The following is a 10,145-nucleotide window of genomic DNA, read 5'->3' as shown; positions in this document are numbered from 1 at the left end:
ACAGGGGAACAGTATACTCTGTTCATAGACAGGGGAACAGTATACTCTGTTCATAGACAGACAGCTGGGAACAGTATACTATGTTCATAGACAGGGGAACAGTATACTATGTTCATAGACAGGGGAACAGTATACTCTGTTCATAGACAGACAGCTGGGAACAGTATACTCTGTTCATAGACAGGGGAACAGTATACTCTGTTCATAGACAGGGGAACAGTATACTCTGTTCATAGACAGGGGAACAGTATACTCTGTTCATAGACAGGGGAACAGTATACTCTGTTCATAGACAGACAGATATACTCTGTTCATAGGAACAGTATACTCTGTTCATAGACAGACAGATACTCTGTTCATAGACAGAACAGTATACTCTGTTCATAGACAGACAGTATACTCTGTTCTGGGAACAGTATACTCTGTTCATAGACAGACAGATGTTCATAGAACAGTATACTCTGTTCATAGACAGGGGAACAGTATACTCTGTTCATAGACAGACAGCTGTTCATAGGAACAGTATACTCTGTTCATAGACAGGGGAACAGTATACTCTGTTCATAGACAGGGGAACAGTATACTCTGTTCATAGACAGACAGTGGGAACAGGGGTTCATAGACAGAACAGTATACTCTGTTCATAGACAGACAGATACTCTGGGAACAGTATACTCTGTTCATAGACAGACAGATGGGAACAGTATACTCTGTTCATAGACAGACAGCTGGGAACAGTATACTCTGTTCATAGACAGGGGAACAGTATACTCTGTTCATAGACAGGGTTCATAGAACAGTATACTCTGTTCATAGACAGGGGAACAGTATATACTCTGTTCATAGACAGGGGAACAGTATACTCTGTTCATAGACAGGGGAACAGTATACTCTGTTCATAGACAGGGGAACAGTATACTCTGTTCATAGACAGGGGAACAGTATACTCTGTTCATAGACAACAGTATACTCTGGGAACAGTATACTCTGTTCATAGACAGACAGGAACAGTATACTCTGTTCATAGACAGGGGAACAGTATACTCTGTTCATAGACAGACAGCTGGGAACAGTATACTCTGTTCATAGACAGACAGGGAACAGTATACTCTGTTCATAGACAGACAGCTGGGAACAGTATACTCTGTTCATAGACAGACAGATGGGAACAGTATACTCTGTTCAGAGACAGGGGAACAGTATACTCTGTTCATAGACAGACAGGGTAACAGTATACTCTGTTCATAGACAGGGGAACAGTATACTCTGTTCATAGACAGGGAACAGTATACTCTGTTCATAGACAGGGGAACAGTATACTCTGTTCATAGACAGGGGAACAGTATACTCTGTTCATAGACAGGGGAACAGTATACTCTGTTCATAGACAGGGGAACAGTATACTCTGTTCATAGACAGGGGTAACAGTATACTCTGTTCATAGACAGGGGAACAGTATACTCTGTTCATAGACAGGGGAACAGTATACTCTGTTCATAGACAGACAGCTGTTCATAGACAGAACAGTATACTCTGTTCATAGACAGGGGAACAGTATACTATGTTCATAGACAGGGGAACAGTATACTCTGTTCATAGACAGACAGCTGGGAACAGTATACTCTGTTCATAGACAGGGTTCATAGAACAGTATACTCTGTTCATAGACAGGGGGAACAGTATACTCTGTTCATAGACAGGGGAACAGTAACAGTATACTCTGTTCATAGACAGGGGAACAGTATACTCTGTTCATAGACAGGGGAACAGTATACTCTGTTCATAGACAGGGGAACAGTATACTCTGTTCATAGACAGGGGAACAGTATACTCTGTTCATAGACAGACAGTATACTCTGTTCATAGACAGAACAGTATACTCTGTTCATAGACAGGGGAACAGTATACTCTGTTCATAGACAGGGGACAGTATACTATGTTCATAGACAGGGGAACAGTATACTCTGTTCATAGACAGACAGCTGGGAACAGTATACTCTGTTCATAGACAGGGAACAGTATACTCTGTTCATAGACAGGGGAACAGTATACTCTGTTCATAGACAGGGGAACAGTATACTCTGTTCATAGACAGGGGAACAGTATACTCTGTTCATAGACAGACAGCTGTTCATAGACAGAACAGTATACTCTGTTCATAGACAGGGGAACAGTATACTCTGTTCATAGACAGGGGAACAGTATACTCTGTTCATAGACAGACAGGGGAACAGTATACTCTGTTCATAGACAGACAGTATACTGTTCATAGACAGGGGAACAGTATACTCTGTTCATAGACAGACAGGGGGAACAGTATACTCTGTTCATAGACAGGGGAACAGTATACTCTGTTCATAGACAGGGGAACAGTATACTCTGTTCTAGACAACAGTATACTCTGTTCATAGACAGGGGAACAGTATACTCTGTTCATAGACAGAACAGTATACTCTGGGAACAGTATACTCTGTTCATAGACAGACAGCTGGGAACAGTATACTCTGTTCATAGACAGACAGGGAACAGTATACTCTGTTCATAGACAGACAATACTCTGTTCATAGACAGAACAGTATACTCTGTTCATAGACAGACAGCTGGGAACAGTATACTCTGTTCATAGACAGACAGCTGGGAACAGTATACTCTGTTCATAGACAGACAGCTGGGAACAGTATACTCTGTTCATACAGGGGAACAGTATACTCTGTTCACAGACAGACAGCTGGGAACAGTATACTCTGTTCATAGACAGACAACTGGGAACAGTATACTCTGTTCATAGACAGACAACTGGGAACAGTATACTATGTTCATAGACAGGGGAACAGTATACTCTGTTCATAGACAGGGGAACAGTATACTCTGTCCATAGACAGGGGAACAGTATACTCTGTCCATAGACAGGGGAACAGTATACTCTGTTCATAGACAGACAGCTGGGAACAGTATACTCTGTTCATAGACAGACAGATGGGAACAGTATACTCTGTTCATAGACAGCTGGGAACAGTATACTCTGTTCATAGACAGACAGATGGGAACAGTATACTCTGTTCATAGACAGACAGCTGGGAACAGTATACTCTGTTCATAGACAGACAGCTGGGAACAGTATACTCTGTTCATAGACAGGGGAACAGTATACTCTGTTCATAGACAGTACCAGGTAGTTGAGGTAATAATGAGACTATAAGGAGTACCAGTACTGAGTCAATGTGCAGGGTACCAGGTAGTTGAGGTAATAATGAGGCTATAAGGAGAACCAGTACTGAGTCAATGTGCAGGGTACCAGGTAGTTGAGGTAATAATGAGACTATAAGGAGTACCAGTACTGAGTCAATGTGCAGGGTACCAGGTAGTTGAGGTAATAATGAGACTATAAGGAGTACCAGTACTGAGTCAATGTGCAGGGTACCAGGTAGTTGAGGTAATAATGATTATATGAGGAGGACCAGTACTGAGTCAATGTGCAGGGTACCAGGTAGTTGAGGTAATAATGAGACTATAAGGAGTACCAGTACTGAGTCAATGTGCAGGGTACCAGGTAGTTGAGGTAATAATGAGACTATAAGGAGAACCAGTACTGAGTCAATGTGCAGGGTACCAGGTAGTTGAGGTAATAATGAGACTATAATTGAGATAATATGTACATGTAGGTAGAGGTAAAAGTGACTAGACAATCAGAATAGAGATTACATCTCCTCATCCAGGGAGTGCACACACACACACACACACACACACACACACACACACACACACACACACACACACACACACACACACACACGCACGCACACGCACATGCACAGAGGGAGGGAATGTTGTGTTTGTTTAATATTGTTTTAGGACTATGCAAATGGACAAAAGGATGAGCCTATGGATTATGAAAACAACAACAATAAATGGGAAAATGGGAGGAGAAATGACTAGAGACAGTGTTGTTTAACTCACTGACCAGGACCCATGAGTTCTTCTTACCTTTGTTCAGTAGAAAAGTCTCCCTCTCTAAAGTATATAGGAGGATTCATAGACTTGTCACTCTTCATGGACACACAGCTGGGAACAGGGGAGGCTGGTCTCTCCTGCTTGATTGGGCTTCAACACAACAGAGATAAACATTACATCTCTCATCTACTCTGAGCTCAGATGGGGAAACATAAGAAGAGTTTCATTCCAAAATGCTTTGTATCCATTTTCAGAAATGTTCATAAATTAGCTTTTATTGTTTAAAGAAGTTATGTTATGTAATAATGAGACTATAAGGAGGACCAGTACTGAGTCAATGTGCAGGGTACCAGGTAGTTGAGGTAATAATGAGGCTATAAGGAGTACCAGTACTGAGTCAATGTGCAGGGTACCAGGTAGTTGAGGTAATAATGAGACTATAAGGAGTACCAGTACTGAGTCAATGTGCAGGGGTACCAGGTAGTTGAGGTAATAATGAGGCTATAAGGAGTACCAGTACTGAGTCAATGTGCAGGGTACCAGGTAGTTGAGGTAATAATGAGACTATAAGGAGTACCAGTACTGAGTCAATGTGCAGGGTACCAGGTAGTTGAGGTAATAATGATTATATGAGGAGGACCAGTACTGAGTCAATGTGCAGGGTACCAGGTAGTTGAGGTAATAATGAGACTATAAGGAGTACCAGTACTGAGTCAATGTGCAGGGTACCAGGTAGTTGAGGTAATAATGAGACTATAAGGAGTACCAGTACTGAGTCAATGTGCAGGGTACCAGGTAGTTGAGGTAATAATGAGACTATAAGGAGAACCAGTCCTGAGTCAATGTGCAGGGTACCAGGTAGTTGAGGTAATGTGCAGGGGTACCAGGTAGTTGAGGTAATAATGAGACTATAAGGAGTACCAGTACTGAGTCAATGTGCAGGGTACCAGGTAGTTGAGGTAATAATGAGACTATAAGGAGAACCAGTACTGAGTCAATGTGCAGGGTACAAGGTAGTTGAGGTAATTGAGGTAATATCCACATGTAGGTAGGGGTATAAGTGACTAGGCAACCAGAATAGAGATTACATCTCCTCATCCAGGGAGTTCAGACACACAAACACACACACACACACACACACACACACACACACACACACACACACACGGAGGGAATGTTGTGTTTGTTTAATATTGTTTTAGGACTATGGAAATGGACAAAAGGATGAGCCTATGGATTATGAAAAAACAACAAAAATAAATTGGAAAATGTGAGAGGAGAAATGACTAGAGACAGTGTTGTTTAACTCACTGACCAGGACCCATGAGTTCTTCTTACCTTTGTTCAGTAGAAAAGTCTCCCTCTTTAAAGTATATAGGAGGATTCATAGACAGGTCACTCTTCATGGACACACAGCTGGGAACAGGGGAGGCTGGTCTCTCCTGCTTGATTGGTCTTCAACACAACAGAGACAAACATTACATCTCTCATCTACTCTGAGCTCAGATGGGGAAACATAAGAAGAGTTTCATTCCAAAACGCTATATATCACTTTTCAGAAACGTTCATAAATGATTGTTTAAAGAAATGATGAGAGTTTGGTGTTTTTTCACAAGCTAATCAGGCGATTGTTCAATGGCAGACATCTATTAGTTAAAAATCTATCAATTGATGTTTCATTTCAGAGAGACATATAATCATGTTTTTTTTGCTAAATATATATATAAATATACAAATATATATATATATATTTATTATTATTTATATATTTATTTATTTTTTCCACCTTTATTTAACCAGGTAGGCTAGTTGAGAACACCTTTATTTAACCAGGTAGGCTAGTTGAGAACACCTTTATTTAACCAGGTAGGCCAGTTGAGAACACCTTTATTTAACCAGGTAGGCTAGTTGAGAACACCTTTATTTAACCAGGTAGGCTAGTTGAGAACACCTTTATTTAACCAGGTAGGCCAGTTGAGAACACCTTTATTTAACCAGGTAGGCTAGTTGAGAACACCTTTATTTAACCAGGTAGGCTAGTTGGGAACAAGTTCTCATTTACAACTGCAACCTGGCCAAGATAAAGCAAAGCAGTGTGACACATACAACAACACAGAGTTACACATGGAATAAACAAGCGTACAGTAGAAAAAATAAAGTCTATTTACAGTGCAAATGGCGTGAGGAGGCAATAAAGTAGCAAAGTAATTACAATTTAGCAGATAAACACTGGAGTGATAGATGATGATGAGCAGATGATGATGTGCAAGCAGAAATACTGATGTGCAAAAGAGCAGAAAAGTAAATAAAAACAATATGGGGATGAGGTAGGTAGATTGGGTGGGCTATTTACCGATGGACTATGTACAGTAAATACTACTTCAATAAGGAATTACACATTCACTACTGCAGTTGCTACATAATTCCAATAGATGGCAGCATAAGACCCCTAATGACATTTCAGTAGATTAGTTTAGTTTTCTCCCTGGATACACCACCACTCCCCTCACAGGAAAACTCCTGTGTGCTTCTTCCTGTCCCTTTCCACACTGCTAACACAAGAGGAAGGACTGAAACAGCATTTAACAGATTACTGTGAAGTAATATAATGATGATTCATGTTTATTATAACCTGGTTTTATACTCATGTTTTGAAATTATATTTCACGAGGCAATTCTTATTTTCAATGACGGCCTAGGAACAGTGGGTTAACTGCCTGTTCAGGAGCAGAATGGCAGATTTGTACCTTGTCAGCTCGGGGATTTGAACTTGCAACCTTCCAGTTACTAGTCCAACACTCTAACCACTAGGCTACCTGTCTCTAACCACTAGGCTATTAATAAGCCTGAACATTAATTCAGTCAATTCTGGTCCAGAAAAACGTATTTTCCCAGCACATTCATTGGTATTATGAAACTGGATGCAATGAACTTCGTCCAAAAAAAGCGTTGTTAAAAACGGAATGTTTACAGCCTCCTTGAGGGCCCCGAAAATAATATTCAAAAGTTCGGTCCTTGGACACAGAGGGTTTAAACACTAAAGTTACCGTCCATCTAGTGAAGAGAGGAGAACCGGACAGAGGTAGCCAGCATCCGTCAACTCCATCGGTCCACAGGAAATGCAGACAGTCGGTGATGATGTAGTGGTAGCTATGGTAACTAGGATGCTGCTGGTAGAGTAGCTAGCTAGCTTACCGAGCTGTACCGACTAGCTAGGATAACTAGGAGGCTGCTGGTAGAGTAGCTAGCTAGATTACCGAGCTGTACTGACTAGCTAGGATAACTAGGATGCTGCTGGTAGAGTAGCTAGCTAGCTTACCGAGCTGTACCGACTAGCTTGGCTAGCTAGCAGGTCGTTCGTCTGTCCCTCGTCTCGATGATGATGACGAATCCGGTGAAACACAAAATGAAACAAGGATAGAGAGTGAAAAGGATCTGGCTACACTCATCCTGTCCCTGACCGTAAAGAAAAAAGCAAATTGAACAGTAAACTTCTGTGTTTCAACACTGTAACAAACTCCGTAGTTATGCTCCAAGATCACCTCAGTCCACTCTGCGCATAACCGGATAATCTCCTTGGCGCCACACCGAACGTGGACGAGGACAGTTCTGTACGGGGACGCGGACAGTTCTGTACGGGGACGCGGACGGTTCTGTACGGGGACGCGGACAGTCCTGTATGGGGACAGTCCTGTACTGGGACGTGGACAGTTCTGTACGGGGACGCGGACAGTTCTGTACGGGGACGTGGACAGTTCTGTACGGGGACGAGGACAGTTCTGTACGGGGACGTGGACAGTTCTGTATGGGGACAGTTCTGTACGGGGACGTGGACAGTTCTGTACGGGGACGCGGACAGTTCTGTATGGGGACAGTTCTGTCCTGGGACGCGGACAGTTCTGTACGGGGACGTGGACAGTTCTGTACGGGGACGTGGACAGTACTGTACGGGGACGTGGACAGTTCTGTACGGGGACGTGGACAGTTCTGTACGGGGACGCGGACAGTTCTGTATGGGGACAGTTCTGTACTGGGACGTGGACAGTTCTGTATGGGGACAGTTCTGTACGGGGACGCAGACAGTTCTGTATGGGGACAGTTCTGTACTGGGACGTGGACAGTTCTGTATGGGGACAGTTCTGTACGGGGATGAGGACAGTTCTGTACGGGGACAGTTCTGTACTGGGACGCGGACAGTTCTGTACGGGGATGAGGACAGTTCTGTACGGGGACGCGGACAGTTCTGTACAGGGACGCGGACAGTTCTGTAAGGGGATGAGGACAGTTCTGTACGGGGACGAGGACAGTTCTGTACGGGGACGAGGACAGTCCTGTACGGGGACGAGGACAGTTCTGTAAGGGGATGAGGACAGTTCTGTAAGGGGATGAGGACAGTTCTGTAAGGGGATGAGGACAGTTCTGTAAGGGGATGAGGACAGTTCTGTACGGGGATGAGGACAGTTCTGTACGGGGATGAGGACAGTTCTGTAAGGGGATGAGGACAGTTCTGTAAGGGGATGAGGACAGTTCTGTAAGGGGATGAGGACAGTTCTGTACGGGGATGAGGACAGTTCTGTAAGGGGATGAGGACAGTTCTGTACGGGGACGCGGACAGTTCTGTAAGGGGATGAGGACAGTTCTGTACGGGGACGAGGACAGTTCTGTACGGGGACGAGGACAGTCCTGTACGGGGTGAGGACAGTTCCAGAACGCGGACATGAGCAGTGCAACACAATAACCTAAACCCAGTCTTTACAGTGGGTTACATTAGTAATATTCATTATTTATTATTATGTAAAACAAACATTCTATGTTTTTTTATAACAATATGTTGAGATCTGGGTCCTTATCCACAAAGTGTCTCAGAGGAGAAAATTGGTCGTATAAGTGCTGAGAATAAAGACATTTTACACTTATGGGTATAAGTGGGGGGGTAACTATGCATGAAGTCTCTAGTCCCACCTAGTCGGCAGATATTTAGGACACCTCGTGAGCTGTCCTAAGTAGTTATGAGTTAACAGCAGGTGTCCTAAGTAGTTAAGAGTTAACAGCAGGTGTCTTAAGTAGTTAAGAGTTAACAGCAGGTGTCTTAAGTAGTTAAGAGTTAACAGCAGGTGTCCTAAGTAGTTAAGAGTTAACAGCAGGTGTCCTGAGTAGTTAAGAGTTAACAGCAGGTGTCTTGATAATACTATAGAATAATGCAGTGAGTCAGTGGTTCCTGCTCCACATGTAATTGCATTGTAGTAGTTAAAAGAATGTTTTATATTTCTATATGATCAATCCATTAATAATATAGACCTACATGCAACAGTATGTCTTGTGCTTTTGGCAATGATTTATGTATAATAATTATAATAAGTCATACCATTTATGTCTGCACAGCATTGTGTCTACATTTTGGCTTATTATCTCAGGTTTTCGCCCAGCAGCTAAGGAGTTGGTGCTTGTGGCCAAAAGGTGGCTGGTTCAAATCCCGGGCCGGGAAAAAAACCACCAGAAGTGATCTGATGACTGGAAGGCTGCGTGATTCACATCCTCTAAACATTAACCTTCAGTTGATCAGAACTCTAGAGGTTCTTCTTCACTGAACCAAAAATATATATATAATGTTTTAGTGGTTCCATATATTAAGTGATAGAAGCCTTTTTGGTTCTAGAAGGAACCTTCTGTTCTAAGAGTGTATAATAATAAACATGTTGTTCTTCTGATTATTTAATTATCTACATCATGTTGTTATTTAAGTTCTCCCTTTGGAGCACAACATCATGTTGTTATTTAATTATCTACATCATGTTATTTCAAGTTCTCCCTTTAGAGCACAACATCATGTTGTTAAATAATAATCCTAACTAAATTAATAAATTGGGGATATAAACTGGGCAGTTGAAGGCGTCTAGGGTGTAATATGTGTTCAATGAATATGAACATTGTATTCAACGTTGTGGGCAACATTATTGGCAGGGACTTGATGCCTACTATGGCAAAGATATTTAGAGTTGTTAAACAGAAGTGTAGATATAACGGTTATATTGTCTAAAAGATGCATTCTATTATATTAGACAATAATTCAGAGCAGGCAAAGTGGTCGTGTCATGTGGAAATTCTATCAAATGTCTAACATTGTACATTGCAACGAGTACAGTCAGGGTGCCGCGAACCCCTGCAGAACCTCCACAGACCCCGGATTGAGAACC

This window comes from Oncorhynchus nerka, unplaced genomic scaffold (genome assembly GCF_034236695.1).
Source record: "Oncorhynchus nerka isolate Pitt River unplaced genomic scaffold, Oner_Uvic_2.0 unplaced_scaffold_1012, whole genome shotgun sequence".
Taxonomy (NCBI): domain Eukaryota; kingdom Metazoa; phylum Chordata; class Actinopteri; order Salmoniformes; family Salmonidae; genus Oncorhynchus; species Oncorhynchus nerka.
The sequence above is the reverse complement of the archived record's forward strand: the minus strand, read 5'-3'. Positions refer to the sequence as shown.